Consider the following 16,353-nt stretch of genomic DNA (forward strand, 5'->3'; position numbering starts at 1 on the left):
ACATTGAGAATTGCTATGTTATTTTACCAGTAGAAACATAGTCATTTATATAAATATAGTAAGCATGTATTTTGCAAATTTGCATGTTTTCTTTATATAAGATAACATTGAAAAAAAAAACACGGAATCAATTTGAATGAGATGAATATCTGGCAGAGTGGATATCATTGATTTTTTTTATCTTACCAACACTACAGTTACTTTCAGTCCACCCAGGTTCACATTGCTCACCGGAGCATATACCGGAGACATGGTTACATTTGACTTTGTGTAGGCAATGCCATTCTGCGGAGCAGTTCGAACCAAATAAACCTTGGTCGCATGTTGTAAATGGACTGCAAGATGCAGTTAAAGTGGCTTTGCAGTAAAAGTAAACTTATGTAATCTATAATCATGTCACGAACTAATCAAGGGGTCAGAAGTTTGCTTGTTTGAAATTATACTTTTTTCATGCATAGATAGCATTGCAAACACCACAGCAGCGATAAATTACAGCATTTGGCTGTCAGATATCGGAGCATGAAATTCTTACCAACACTACAGCACATTGATCATCTAAACAGTGGCCAGATATATGGTCACAGCTCACTCCGGGTTGTCAATTACACTTGGAGGAGCAGTTTAAACCAAACATGCCTGCATCACATTCTTGTAAAAAGATCAAAAATACGGAATTATAGTAGAGTGAGTAACATTAGTTACAAAACGTCATAGTTAACGAATTGAAATGTATATTATATATATGAGATATACCATTCAGAAGTATCCTTTTAATTACAAGTTAATATAATTAGACAGGTTTTTGCATGTATGTATGCACTATTTCGTTAACATAATTATAAGCGTAAACAACTTCATTATAAATCCACCATTTTAAGTCGTACCAACGCTACAGTTATGAAGAGTCCACCCAGGTGAACATTGGTCTTTGGACAGCGGCCAGAAAAACGGTCACATGTTTCTCAATGTAGACAATGACAGGGGAAGGAGCAGTTGTAACCAAAAGTGCCTGGGTTACACGCTTATAAAGACGAACAAAACATAATAAAAAAGATCAAATCTTATTCATATTTTATTTAAACGCTTGGTAGTGCATAACACATGTTTGCATGCATACACATCATAATTTACTACATAATACTTTATTTAACTGCCATAGGGTTTCAACACTAAATCTTACCAATGCTACAGTTACTTTTAGTCCATCCAGGTGCACATAGGTTACCAGGACAGTAACCAGAAATTTTGTCACAACTTGCTGCGAGCAGGCAATGACAACGGGATGTCCGGATCGCAAGCTGTAATAGTCGAACCAACGAGATTATAACAATATAGTAGAAGACACTAGTTTAATATATCAACTTAGCTTTGCTTTCGTTATTTAAGTGAACAATAAACTTCAACGTCTTTCTCTCATACACATGCTAATAAATGCTCTTATTTATAATTAAGCTGGAACCTATTGAAAAAACAATTCTTACCAACGCAGGGTTCCCTCTGGGCTTTAAAAAGTTGTCGCCACTTACTTTCGCCAAATTTAAAAAGTTGTCGCCACACTGGGGCTTCATTTGGGCAATGAAGATCATGTCATTGTAATACAAACAAAAACTGCGCATTGAACAGTATGTTAAAGGAATTGATTTAATAACAGTAGTATTAATAATAACAACACATTTAACATTGTTCATGAAATAAAGGCACATTCAATCAGTTGTAAGTCTTGTTGATTGACACCTTCTGAATATGTTGCCACAGCTTGGTTGCTTCAGCATGCAGCTTTCTGGTAATCTGAAATTACAAAAAGGAAAAAATAATATTAATATACTACTAATAATAATCAATTAATGTGTAGTATATAAATAATATAAATGTGTGCTAGCACATGACCTACTACATAAAGCTCATAACACAACAGTCAAATAAAATAAGCATTTGTTAAATTGTGTCTCAAATTGATTTTCATGTACTTCGTTATGTTTACCTTTTTTAAAACAGTACATCCGGTAGTGAATTAATTGATTAGCTTTGAGGATATAAAGAGTTCATACAGCATATATTGTGTGTTGGAAATCATATTGAAGGAAATGAAATTCTGTTTAACAACTGTCTTTGTTTGGGTTTTGTTTGCAAGCTGGTGAATGTTAGCGGGAAAACATTTGCATTTTTGAATGAGTCTCATAATTATCAGAATCTAATGTTCACTTTCTAAAGTCGTTATACACTCTGAACTGGCCATGTTGACGAGTAAAACAAAAATGTCACCGTTTACATGTAAATAGAATCAATATATCTAAAATGATTAATTATTTTCTATAATTACACCGATTTTTCTAAACATAATCGATACTTACCTTTTTGAGTGTCATATTGTTGTCAATGTAACGGTCTTGGAATCGGCTTCGAACACTGAGACAAACAATTCACATTTAAGCGCAAAGTCGGTCGGTTTATTTCAATGTTGTCTTATCTATGAAGCAATAAAACTGCCGACCAATTAAGATAACTTGTAACAACATCCCAGATAATCGCAATTATCACAATTGCATGCCACTTTGCGGTAGTCTGCAGTCAGCACCACGCTCCATTGATTACTGCATCGCTTACATCATGGAAATCTATAGTATTACGACTGCCGTAAAGCGGCTGGTAAACACAGCGTCTTTTGTCATTTTAAGAAAATATGAGCGCAGAAAAATGCCGTTTTTTTTTTAAAAATCGCCATTTACGAAATTTTGTCGCCAGATTTTTTATTTTGTCGCAATTGGCGCCAATGGCGATCGACAGCGGGAACCCTGCAACGCTGCAGTTACTTTTAATCCATCCAGGTTCACATTGACCATAAGGACAGTGGCCCGAAACATGGTCACAGCTTGCACCGTTGGTACAATGGCATGCATAGGAGCAGTTTTCACCAAAGTTCCCATGGTCGCATGCTATACAATAGTAAATTGAGAATTATTAGTTGCGCTTAAGCCATTTGTGTTGATAGGGTTTACCATGAAGTTCAAATAGAAGCTAAAACATAGGTATGTGTACCTGACTAAATAATTATCGTGAAAGACGTAAAACGGTAAAATGAAATAATATAGATAGAGCTGGTAAAAACTTATCTTTTCCTTAGGGGAAATGATAGGGGAAAATATAGTTTAAACCAAACATGCCTGGATTTCAAGCAGAACAATACTAGTGCCATAGTTTCCAGAATACATAAACTGCGGTACCAAAAACAACAACGGACATTGGTTTAAGTATATATACTGTTTTCCGACTTGTGAAAACAACGATATTGACCGACTACGCAGACCGACATTAAGTGATCAATATCATATTAGTCACACGTTAAACGCGACTTTAACAAAACACATGAAACAGCAAAACCAATATTTAAAAAAAAATCGTTCACTTAAAAGTCAAATGGACAAAATAGTTTTAGATACTACACCTAAATTATTCGTTCATAATTTTGGCAAAACATGTTTAACATAATAATTCATCTCTAGTCAATTAGCTTATCCGCATGGTGTAACGTACCCACGCTACAGTTGTCAGCTGTCCATCCAGCTGCACATCGCTCGTTCGGACAGACACCGTCATTATGGTTACATGTTTCATTGTTGCGACAATCACACATATTGGAGCAGTTAGAACCAAAAGTGCCAGGATTTCATGATGCAATCATAAAAAGTCGTTTCATCTATAAACGGCCACCGGAAAAACTTTGCGAAACCGAAATTTCGCAAACTTAAGTACCCTTTTTCTTAAAGATTTGCTACTTTGAGACATAGTATGCGATAAAAGTCTTATCGTTGATTAATAATTGGTTATTTTCACTCAAAAAACGCGTTTTCTTCACTATGAAATTTATAAGCAAAGTAGGGGTTCCCATGGGATTTTTGCATTTTCCCATGGGATTTTCGATTTTCCCATGGGATTTTTTCTCCCATGGGATTTTTTTCTCCCATAATTTGCAAATGGGAGAAAAATCCCATGGGATTTTGAACATTTTAAAAAACGTGTTTTATTTGCGTTTGCAAGTATTTTAACGTTATTTAAGGACTGTATATTGGTTTTATGCCAATTATATATATAAATATATAGTAATAAAAAAATCCCATTTTAAAATGGGAGAAAAAAATCCCATGGCATTTTTTTCTTATTTTGAGAGATTTATTCATGAAACTTTCAGAAACATCATATTTTATGAAATGATGAACAACTACGATATTTTAATGCGTTTAGTTGTGTTTAAAAAAAAAATCCCATGGGATTTTTAAATCCCATGGGTTTTTTTCTCCCATGGGATTTTTTTCCAATGGGATTTTTCAGTTTCGTAAGCCGAATAAGTTTCTTAATGCGAAAATCAACAATAAAGGAAATAATAATTATAATTTTGAATAATAAATTGAATAATATAAATAACATGAATATTTTTAAAATGAGTTACAATTAAAGGTTTATGCTAGTAGAACTTATCATTTCTTGTTCGAGCAGATGGTTGAGTCCAATTGGTGAGTATGCCAGCTTAGAACCAGTATAAATGCATCGCAGACAGACAACGCTGTCATACTGTACACACCGCTGAGTAACAATCTTTATTGCATTTCATTTTGCAACAGAAAATGAACTCCGTAGTATAATTGATCTTATATATGCCCTCTGCTTTTGAAAGCGTGCAACACATTAACATAACAATAAGTCCATGCCAAAAACTATGTGCAAATTCCATTCAAAGCTATATACACATTATAAAGGTCAGATGACCCGCGTCATGCGATAATGGGTCTTATGTCATATGCGGCCAAAGTTGGTCCATCCTAGCTTGTCCAACCGCGCAGTCTGGTCAGGTTCTACGCTGACTGTTATATAAAGTCAAGCCATGATTCGTGGTCTCATATCCAAACTCGGTAGCTCCTGTGCGAAACTTTCACCGGAAACGACGGCACCGAGACGGGCGCTCGAACTTTGCGGATGCGCGTTATATGTTATATATAATAGCGCGATGTGTTTTTTCTTGCCTCAAATTAGTAAGCCCAATCAGCGTTTTATTGTGTTCTTTGCTTCTACTATTAACAAGAACTTTAACCGATACGAACATGAATTTTATTTTAATATGTTTATTTAATGCTCGGAAAACTCATTGTATATTTAGACTACTACTTATAAAACAAAGTCGGGTTTTCAACATCTGTTTTCGGCATATAAATTGTTATTCCAAACCAGATTTTACGCACTTTACTGTACAAAATACCGTTAGGGCCACCGTGGTTACTCATTAAAATCCAGAGGGCGAGAATGCGAGAACACGAAAGTACGATGACGACAGTGCGACAATACGATGGCGACAATGCGTTCGTACGATTGCGAAAACGCGCTAGTACGATGACGACAATGCGACAATGCGACAATACAATGGCGGCAGTGCGATAGTACGGGGGCGACAATGCGATAGTCAAATCGTACTGTAGCCGTGGTATCATCGCAATGTCGCCATCGTTCTATCGCATTGTCGCCATCGTATTGTCGCACTGTTGCCATCGCATTTTTGAATTGCCGCCATCATACTATCGCGTTATCGCATTGGCACCATCGTACTATCGCACTGTCGGCTATCGCCATCGTATTGTCGCACTGTCGTCATCGTATTTTCGCACTGTCGTCATCGTATTATCGCACTATCGAACTGTAGTATCGTCGCCATCGTACTATCTCACTGTCGCCATCGTATTGTCGCACTGTCGTCATCGCACTGTCTGATTGTCGTCATCGTATTATCGCGTTCTCGCATTGTCGCCATCGTACTATCGCATTGTCGCCATCGTATTGTCACCCTGTCATCATCGTATTGTCACATTGTCGCCATCTTACTATCGCGTTCTCGCGTTCTCGCCCTCTGGATTTTAATGTGTAACCACGATGGCACTAACGGTATTCCGTAATACTGCTAAAGCACAGTATGATTAGGTCACTCCCAATGCTCAAATCTCTATGTCTATTTTAGTAACAACACATGTCTATGGAAGGATATTTAGGTAAAAGTTACATCATTCGTGGTGAATATTTACATTATGACTGATGCTTATTCTAATTTGCTTTATGACAATTCCAACATGCTTGTTGTCTATTCGTTTATACTTGATGATTGCTGCAACATTACATCATTCATGATGAATATTTACATTATGCGTGATGTTTATTCTAACATGCTTCATGACAGTTCCAACATGCTTGTTCTCTATCGGTTATACTTGATGATTGTTTCAACATGCTTGGTGACTATCCAATGTTTGTGTGTCATTATTCCTGAAACCAGTCATAATCGGTTTTGCCACTAAGCGTCATTTACAACGGCAGTTAGCAACAGGCAGTAAGCAGAATGCAAGTTACTAAATTATGACAACAGGTGGCGCGCGTTTATTTTCCGTATGTTGAATAAATTACTTTTCGGAAAAAAAGCGAAAACATCCGAATCATTTTGACTAGTAAACTGAATAAGCTGAATTAGTTCCCTTCGTTATATAATCTCCATTAAACTAAATACGTTCATTATTGCCATGAAGACCAGTAGGTTTACACAATGAATTGACTGCCGTGAATGTTTTTGATATTTCTAAGATGCAATTGGCACTCAAGAAATTATACGTGTATTTTATTCAGGACATAACGGGGCTGATGTGTTGGAATTGTGACCCTTCCCTAGTCCAAATAATTACAGTAGACGTAATCTACCGATGTGCATTGCATATCGACCTCATATTTATAAAGTAGCCCAAACCCCCATTGCCACAGACCTGTGCGTGAAACTTTCAGATTTCTCTAGTCTGTTTACCATGCTATAATTACAATTTCTATAAACACATATTTATCATTTTATGACTATATAATGTCTGTGGTAAAAAGAGAAACCTGAAAGTTACAAGTACTCGTGTCTAGTACTGTACAACTATTGTACTCCTCGTTGAGAAAACAACTACTTCATCTACATGTATTAAAATATCATAAAACATAATTTTCAATCAAGTTGGAAAAAATCAATAAATAAATGTCATATAAACAGGTTTGTCATGAACGTTGACGTCGCTCTTGGTTACCAGAAAAATTCCCACGCACGGATTTCAACCGTCATTGTTTACAATCAATTAAGTGCATAAGTACTTGAATTTGTATAGTGTTTTTTAAAAGTGTCCAGCTACAGGTGGTTAGCGTGTGGCTATAATACTAATTAGTGAAAACATATTTTGGAATGATAAGTAATCATATTATAACGAAAAATCAACTTTTCTTAAAAAAAATAAGTTAAATATATATTCAACAAGGTATCCAACTCGAAATCATCCGAAAACGGGATGCATCGTTTTAAACAGCCATTACTTCATCAATTTTGCAGCGATTTTCACGATCTTGGTCTTATTCAACGCAGAAATAAATTTCCTTTCTGGAAATGTATATGTCTTGCAATATTTTTACAAATACTGGGTCAACTTTTAAGAAATAACACGATACACAACTCGCGTGACCCAGCTGTGATCGATCAGACAGTATTCATGACTGAAATCTTCACGTGGAAAAGGGCATTTTCCCTGCAAAGTTCACGAACCTCGATACCATAATTCAATAAAACGTATGAAAAAAACATTCTTACCGTGCTTGCCGTAGCATTATGCATCAAAACTAACTGTCCAGCGCATTTTCAAACCTTTGTTTACATACATTTCAACCAACTGACATTTTAAACACAAGAGTGATTTCATTGCTCCAATGCGGAGTTGTGTCTTTACAACTGGAGATTTCATTCATAAATACGGTCTGATCGATCACAACTGGGTCAAGCGAATTATGTATAGCTTTATTTCTTAAAATTTGACCCAGCATGTGTAGAAATATAACAATATATATACATTTCCTAAAAGGAAATTCATTTCTGCGTTGTATAAGACCGGGTCATGAAAATCGCTGCAAAATTAATTTAGTAATGGCTGCTCAAAACGATGCACCCCGTTTTCGGATGATTTCGAGTTGGATACCTTGTTATATATAAAACGATAGTGATTTTTTTTATAGAAAATTTGATTTTTCGTTTTAATATGATTATTTATCATTCAAAAAGATGTTTTCACTAATTATTATCATAGCCACACGCTTACCACATGTGTGTCCAGCACGTGTGCCGGGAGAACAGGGCTTAATGTATTTTTTGTTAAACTCTATAATATTTATATCCAATCTGTATGAAAAATGTCGGTGAACATTATTCCGGTGTTAATTTTTGAAAATATTGAGGCATTCGTTAATTATGGATCTAAAACGGAACATTAATCCGCAAAAAAACACCGGGCATATTGCATATTAGATCGGACACGAAATTATTTCGAAAGAAAGCAATAAGAGTTTCAATTCTACATGAGTAAGTCTCGCTGTGCACGATTACGCTCTTACTGCTCGTATATATTTGACTCTTGGCAAATACCTAGTGTTTTATTTTGCTTAATTTAAATTGTGTCATGCATCTATATGTACTTAAAGCAGCATGACCAACAGCTCTTTCATATGTGAAAGAGATTGACACGAAATACCTACCCATCTATAATAAAGTTTATATGTGCACTTCAATATTATAGTTTTATAGCATTTTATGTGGTGCAATATAAAAGTACTCTAGTAAATTTGAAATTATGTAATCGATTTCCTCTTAACATACATGCAAAGTTCCAGATAACTTTTTTCAGCAAAATCTTGGTTTACACTCTATAATAATCCAGCCTTAAAGTCTATTATTAATTCTTTTTTTTTTCAGGTAAATATAATTTTTGGCACATCCGCATTAAGGTTTATAGTCTAAGAAGAGCTAATGACAATTGCCGGGTTACAGCAGACTTTTTGCGATAAAAGGAACAGATAATGGAAAACGTTCGGCTTTTCGACTGTTGTAAAGATGGTCTGTTATTCATAATAACGTTAAAGTGCTGTTGATTTCATAATTGTAATGAGGGCCTAGACGAGTGGGAACTCATTGATAAAATGTTTACATTATATGCATTGATATTGAGTTTTACGCATGATCACACATTTTGAATTCTTATTTTATTTTTCCAATGTGTAACCGTACGCACAGAATTTAAGTCTACTTTTTTACTAAATTTAATTCAATTTTTTACGACTTTAAGCGTCTTATCTGGAGCTCTGCATACATGCATTAGTAGCATATATTGAAATATATCCATAGACTTTCTTTGGTTATTGAAGGTAAATTACTGTACAAAAATTATGGTTAGTCATTAACCGAAAAAAAGTTAAGTCTACAAACACGCGGTTAATTTCGGTTCAGTAGCAAAGGTGCGCAACTTCTCCTATAACATAAAATTTCCGTTATACGCCGTAAATTTCCGTAGTCCTCCGTAGCATTTCGGAATGACTGTCAATTGACATCATTGTATCATGCATGATAGTATGTTGCTTTGTGCTTGGGTGAAACTCACATCTTACCATCGCGTTAATTTATTAAACGCATTAATATTTGATTCCATTATGCACTGCGCCTATTGCACAAGTCTCTCTGCACAAACCAACATACACATATACAGCATGCAGTTAACGAACAAGAATGTTGCATCTGTACACATGCATGATACCATTAAGCAGAATGTAAATAGACATTGGACATCAGGCAAGATGTAAGTGTCATCAAGCATGAAAAGGTGTCTACATACTAATTGAAAGTATCATCAAGAATCATGACACAGTCACAAAGAAGGATGTAATTTTTACCTAAATACCCTTCCATATTTGTCGGCACTGTGTGTTTGCTTAATTTCACTGAAGAACGTCTACTGGTAAATCTTACAAAAAAAGTGATAAATAAGACTGAGTAGCAATTTTTTCGGCGTTGCTGTTTAACGTCAAATTTGGCCTTTCAACGAACTTCTTAAAAGCCCATTGAATTTTAATGATGAAGTTTCCCGCTTGTAGGTCCGAATGAATTAAATCAAATTTTGCAATTGGCAATTTGATAGAAATCCCCATAAAACATTGCACATAGCTTTCTGAAATAAACAGGCCACATTGAACGCATTCACGATATCCAACAGCTCTCTTTGCAAAGACCTATCTAGTGTTTCTTGGCCGTGTAAGATCTATAATTAGAACATCGTCACCTAAACATCTACTAATAGAAGAGCATATTTTGGGGAAACAAACTCAATAAGAGTATAAAACGTCCACGATCAATAATGTGTAGTTTGTTAAAGATATCACGGCAGTAAAAACATAGCACTTTAAAGAGACCACAATCTGGTACATTTGGTCAATTGTTGCGTCCGTGGCGGACAATACATTTTTAAAAAGAAAGCGTACAAAAAAGCAAACACAAAGTTCTTCGTAAGCTTGTTTTAATCTTAAAAATACATAATCGACAGTCATTCCAGTCAAATACAATACTAACAGTCAGCACTCTAGAGATCAAAATTGCGGATATAAATATTTAATTCAGGGATATCAAGTGTATCAAGTTCGAATTCCGGAAAAAATAGCCGGTAGTCTGGGGCATTAGGTCCCTTACAGGGATTTAGGTAAATCCCCGCCCGAGCCGTAGCTAATTGATTTATTGTAGTCTTTCTAGTTGCAATTTCTGGTGAGTACAATGCGGAATATTACGGATATTTGCAACATGTCGAAGATTTTCGGAAAGTAGCGAAGAGGTTTTCGTCAGTTAATATTCATGTCCGTGCCGGCCGCTAACTTATCAGAATCAATAAAAAAAGAACCAGGAAAAATCGGTACCGATCTCAAATTTCCGGAATTCCGATAAAGCTTCAACATTATTTGTTCTCAAATGATCGCGTACTCGAACGAATCTGTCCCTACGCCTCCAACTCCCTTTAAATCTCATCGGACGTACATTGATCTCAAAATCTATCCTTGACGACTCAAATCATATTTCCTGAATAGTTTGGCCTATTGACGTCCCTGTAATTATAACAATGGTCTTTTGGATAAACAACGCTAAGTTGTTGCAATATAATAACCGTTTAAAATAGTTACCGGTTTTCATTTAATAAAATGATTAAGTCATATTCGAGATTTCAGCGATTGCCAATATTTTGCTTTTGTTTCTCATAAGCATATGGTGCTTGGTATCTGCTATTGACTCCTATGTAGATTGCAAATATTACATAACCCTTACAGCGGCCGAGCGCAGATATCTGCACTTGGCCGCTAAAAAGAAAAATCCTTGCGCATTAATTTAATTCAAATCTCATTATCATAATCAAAATCATCATCATCGTCGTCGTCGTCACTACTACCACCACCACCACCATCATCATCATCATCATCTTCTTCTTCTTCTTCTTCTTCTTCTTCTTCTTCTTCTTCTTCTTCTTCTTCTTCTTCTTCTTCTTCTTCTTCTTCTTCTTCTTCTTCTTCTTCTTCTTCTTCTTCTTCTTCTTCTTCCTCCTCCTCCTCCTCCTCATCATTAACAACAATAGCAACACCAACTTAACATCATCATCAAACAACAATAAACATCGGTAGCATACAATGTGCTTCATCAACCATACATAATTATATGCGTAAAACACCATAATAGAACAGCATGAATGAAGCTGTCTATTACTCTTTATATTTCCTATACCATATTTTTTTCGTTAATTGAAGGACTAGTTGAAATCTTCTATAAAAGCCCTCCCCCCCCCCCCCCAAATAAAAAAAAAATAATAATAATAATAATAACCCTAGCAAACAACAATAAACATAGGTTAGTTAGTATACACTGTGCTTTAGCAACCATGCATAATGAATGTTTATGACTTCGGACCGTTGTGATCAAATTTAAAAAAGCAAGATGGTATGTATGCGGCACACAACACATAGATAATTATAGTTTTATACCTTAAACGTAGTTAATCAAAATAAAGATAAGTTATTATCTATGTAATACTTAAATTAGGTTTATAACGTATGCATATTTGTCTAAAACTTGTGAAATGTGATTCGTTAGCCGACGACAACATTATCATTCGGACCCTTCTCCCCACCTAACAATCGAGATTAAACACCTGTGGAGATCCCGATCTTATCAATGAATAAACCGGTTCAATGATGTCAAGTCAAATAAAACATACTATTACTATCCAAATAAATATCTATCAAAAAATGTAAATTGATATACCTACTTAACTAAAACTAAACTTAAACGATTAGCAAGAAAAATATATAAAGAAGAAGCAGGCAAAGTAGACAAATTTATTGTAACATATGTTTTCTCAGTCTCCCACTGTTGAACAATATAAATAGTATTTATCGCCACCCAAAAGAGATCTTTATCACACGTTTGGCTCAACTAATATATAATTGTGACAGGACAAACTGTCAACAAATACCTTGTTAATGTTTTATACATAACTCCAATCAAAGGTTAACTTCCAAGGAAACTGCGGCATGTTAAAACTGTTGATTATGACAAAATGTTGTTTAGTACAAATCAGTACAATAGCGTCTGTTATGTGGCCTATACTAATCCAGTTAAATAAAACTTTAATCGCAGAAAAGTTTAGATTCTTTACACCTTTAAGAAAATATATATAACAGTTCTTTCCTGTTTTAACAAAATGATACATTTAAAAATAAATTATGAAGCATCGCTAGCAATAGTAGAAAGAGAAGTAGAATGAGAATTATTATCATTAGTAGCAGTAGCAGCAGCAGCAGCAGCAGTAGCAGCAGCAGCAGCAGTAGCAGTAGCAGAATCAGTAGCAGTAGCAGTAGCAGTAGCACTAGCAGTAGCAGTAGAAGTAGCAGTAGAAGTAGCAGTAGCAGTAGCCGTATCAGTAGCCGTATCAGTAGCAGTAACAGTAGCAGTAGCAACAGCAGCAGAAGCAGCAGCAGCAGTAGCAGTAGCACTATCAGTAGCAGCAGCAGCAGCGGCTGTGGCAGCGGCAGTGGCAGTAGCAGTAGCACTAGCAGTAGCAGCAGCAGCAGCACTGGCAGCGGCAGCGGCAGTGGCAGTGGCAGCGGCAGCGGCAGTGGCAGTGGCAGCGGCAGCGGCAGTGGCAGTGGCAGTGGCAGCGGCAGCGGCAGCGGCAGCAGTAGCAGTAGCAGTAAGAGTAGCCGAAGCAGTAGCAGTAGCGGCTTTTTGCTTTTTTGTTTTAGAAGTGTTTGTCGTATAAGAAGAACGCAAGGAAGACAAATTAATTGTAACATGTGTTATCCTAGTCTCCGTTGTTGTAGTATTTGTTGTATCTACACAGCCATTTTTCAGTCACCTGAGAGACATGTTTTTTTAAGAGATTTAATTGTGGAACAATACATCGTGTATTAATATCAGTGTACCCACTGGGACACCACATGGGGCGAGGATTAACAGATAAACTAGGCCTTCAATTAATTATGCGCCTGGAGGCAAACAATACTATAACTTACTGATAATTTTAGGATTGGGATGTGTTTGTATCTTATTTGAAATTAGCTAGCTTAATTCAAAAACTAATTATAGCCTCAATATTATCACAAGAACATCATCACATATTCATTGTGCAATAGGAGGTTTTGGGGATTCCGATAATGACGTCACGTTTGCGCATGCTCGAGTTTTGGCCGTCAACACTGCGGCCATTTCGCTATTGTTTGCATTGGATGAACCGTATCGTGATTAGATTATCATAACAATCTCTACTTGACACATATTTGCGACCCTTTTTAAGAACAACAAAATACTCAGAAATTGAAATTCTTTCAGAATATATTCAATTCAATGAACGAACACAAATAAAGACGAAAATAAACAACAATAGGTTGATTTAATGTAAACATCATATAGAAACTGATTTGAACCTATATGCCTGTAAAAACTTACCTTGTTAAAGATTAACTAAATCCTCTTGATAAATGTAACTGTTTTTATTTAATTGTTCACACCAATTTGGATACTCTTTGTTACAGCATTTATACCCCAGTGTTTACTTGCACCTTTGTTCATCACAAACCGATTATCTCGTTATAATCGGGTACTGTCCAGACAATTACTAAGAAAACAGAGTGTCATAAACCCGAGGACATATACCCTGAATAAACCGGGTGGCAGACGTTTCTCCCCCAAGACGTTTCCTCCCCAGACGTTTCCTCCCCAGACGTTTCACCCCCAAAATGGGGGTGAAACGTCTGCATAATATGTAAATGTATATTAGCAACAGTTATTTGTAATAAAGTGAAAATAAAGTATTAGTATTTTAATTGAGTGCATTTTATGTGTAAAAAAATGATGTTAGTTGAGTCCTGACTAATTGAAATATTAATTAATGATTTTATATGGTTGTTAAGGGAAGCCTCTAACAAATTTAACAATTAAATAGATCTAATTATACTTGATTTTATAAGTGCCTTAAATTGTTCTTGCATTAATTAAGCTCATTGAAAAATTGAGTAAAATCAAAGCTTTGATGTTCTTTGATGGTCATTTTAAATGGAAAAGTATGTTACAAATTAAAATAATTATAACTATTGTATTAATCAATTGGGTAAAAGCACACCTTTGATGTTCTTTGATGGTCATTGATGGTCATTGTAAGTGGAATGGTATGCTACAAATTAAACAATTATAACTATTGTATAAATCAATTGAGTAAACAAACACCTTTTTTTGATGATCATTTTAAGTGGAATGGTATGTTACAAAGTAAAGAATTACTATTATTGAATTAATGAATTCATGTTGCTACAAACAAATCTATAATTTAAGTTTAATAAGATATTTTCCATTACTTGTTCATTAACAGTGATTGAATTTTTTTCATTTAAAGTGCATTTTTGCACGGCATGGACACAGTTTCATTTTATGAGGATTTTTTTTTTAATTAATAAAAAATCCAGTTTTGAAGTAAAATCAATTTAAATAATGCTATTATAATCAGAAAATTTGAATACGGAAAAATGTTTATTATTTTAATAAAACATCTTTGTGCTTCTCGTGAAAATTTAACAAAATGTCACTTACGCTACTTTTTACATTCAGAAAATGACATGCGTTTGTTATGTCAATTTCGAAAATTGGATAAAAACATTATTTTTACCAAAAAGGTTGACTTAATATTTTATCAGTTGATGTATGTCACCTTAAAAAACACAAAATTGGAAAAAAGTAAAAATGTATAAAAATGTCAGTTACATGACTTATTACATTCAGTAGGCGATATGTTTTAATTATAATTTGTAAAACTAGATAAATACAACATATAAAACTGCATATTATGCACTTTTGATATAACACAATTTATTCCCAAATTGATGTTTTATTCCCAATTCACATAATGCAGTGTTAAAATGAAAATAAGCCATAAGTTATGATTTTTAAGAATGAATAATAACTATAACATATTTTTATTTTTATTTTGAGTAAATAAAGTTGTTATATGACATTAAAATTATAATTTATTACAGCCAGTATTGAATTGTAGTTCTCAAAAATAATTTTGATAAATAACTATCAGTGTGTCATAGATCTTTATTAATACCATTTACCTTCCAATTTAAAAATTAATTTAATTTGAAGCCAAAAAAATGTGACAGCATTTTCATCATTTGGCTAACAACCACACCTACCATTATACAAGATATTAGGCACTTAGGGTGCAACAAACAAGCATTGATTAGATTAGCAAGTGTAGTACAACAGATAACAGCTAGATTATGGGTGCAATATACAGGCCCTTTAATCAGCATTGATGAGATTAGGTGACAGGGGGATAAGATGAGATTAGCACATTATTATGCAAAAAAAAACGTTTTTAAATAGTTTATCACTGTATTAAATATTATTAATGAATAGATTTGATTTGACTTAATTGATAGTTTTATATATGGAACAGAACAGAACAGATAGTTTATTCATATAACTTGAACATTTACAGTTCATCGTTACATATACAAAAGTGACAATATAATAAGCAATAAGCACATGCATAGTAATGCGAAAGTGACCAAACTAGTACATTAAAAGGTGTTATATATAATATACAATTAGTTTGTTTAACAGTATACAATTTATGAAATATTTTATTATTCGTACATAGCGATTTATATATAATGGGTATCGCCCTAGTTCCCCGTATACAGCTGAATTAGCGGTACTCATTTTGACACCCAGTATTCGTTTCAAAAATCTTCTGTGAACTCTTCGCCATTAAAGAAATCCGACAACGTCCCCATATGTCTTACACATAATTTCACTTCATCATACATAGACCGAATAATTTTTAACAATCTACCGTTTATTTCGCTCTTAATAAGCTTGTACCATAGTCCGTTTCAATATATTGAATCATAACATTTCATAAGGTCGATATAGCAACAGTATAGTTTCTTTTT

The 16,353-nt window shown here is 34.6% G+C and overlaps 1 long non-coding RNA gene across 1 annotated transcript; it reads right to left on the reverse strand.

Annotated features, from left to right (window-relative positions):
• Positions 1–1,615: 1,615 nt before the first annotated feature.
• LOC127841583 (uncharacterized) lies at positions 1,616–2,690 on the reverse strand. The gene is made up of 2 exons (XR_008031120.1): positions 2,352–2,690; positions 1,616–1,788 (listed from the first exon to the last, which is right to left on the reverse strand). It is a non-coding gene; the product is annotated as an uncharacterized LOC127841583 (long non-coding RNA).
• Positions 2,691–16,353: the final 13,663 nt, after the last annotated feature.

Source organism: Dreissena polymorpha, chromosome 8 (genome assembly GCF_020536995.1).
Source record: "Dreissena polymorpha isolate Duluth1 chromosome 8, UMN_Dpol_1.0, whole genome shotgun sequence".
Lineage (NCBI taxonomy): Eukaryota > Metazoa > Mollusca > Bivalvia > Myida > Dreissenidae > Dreissena > Dreissena polymorpha.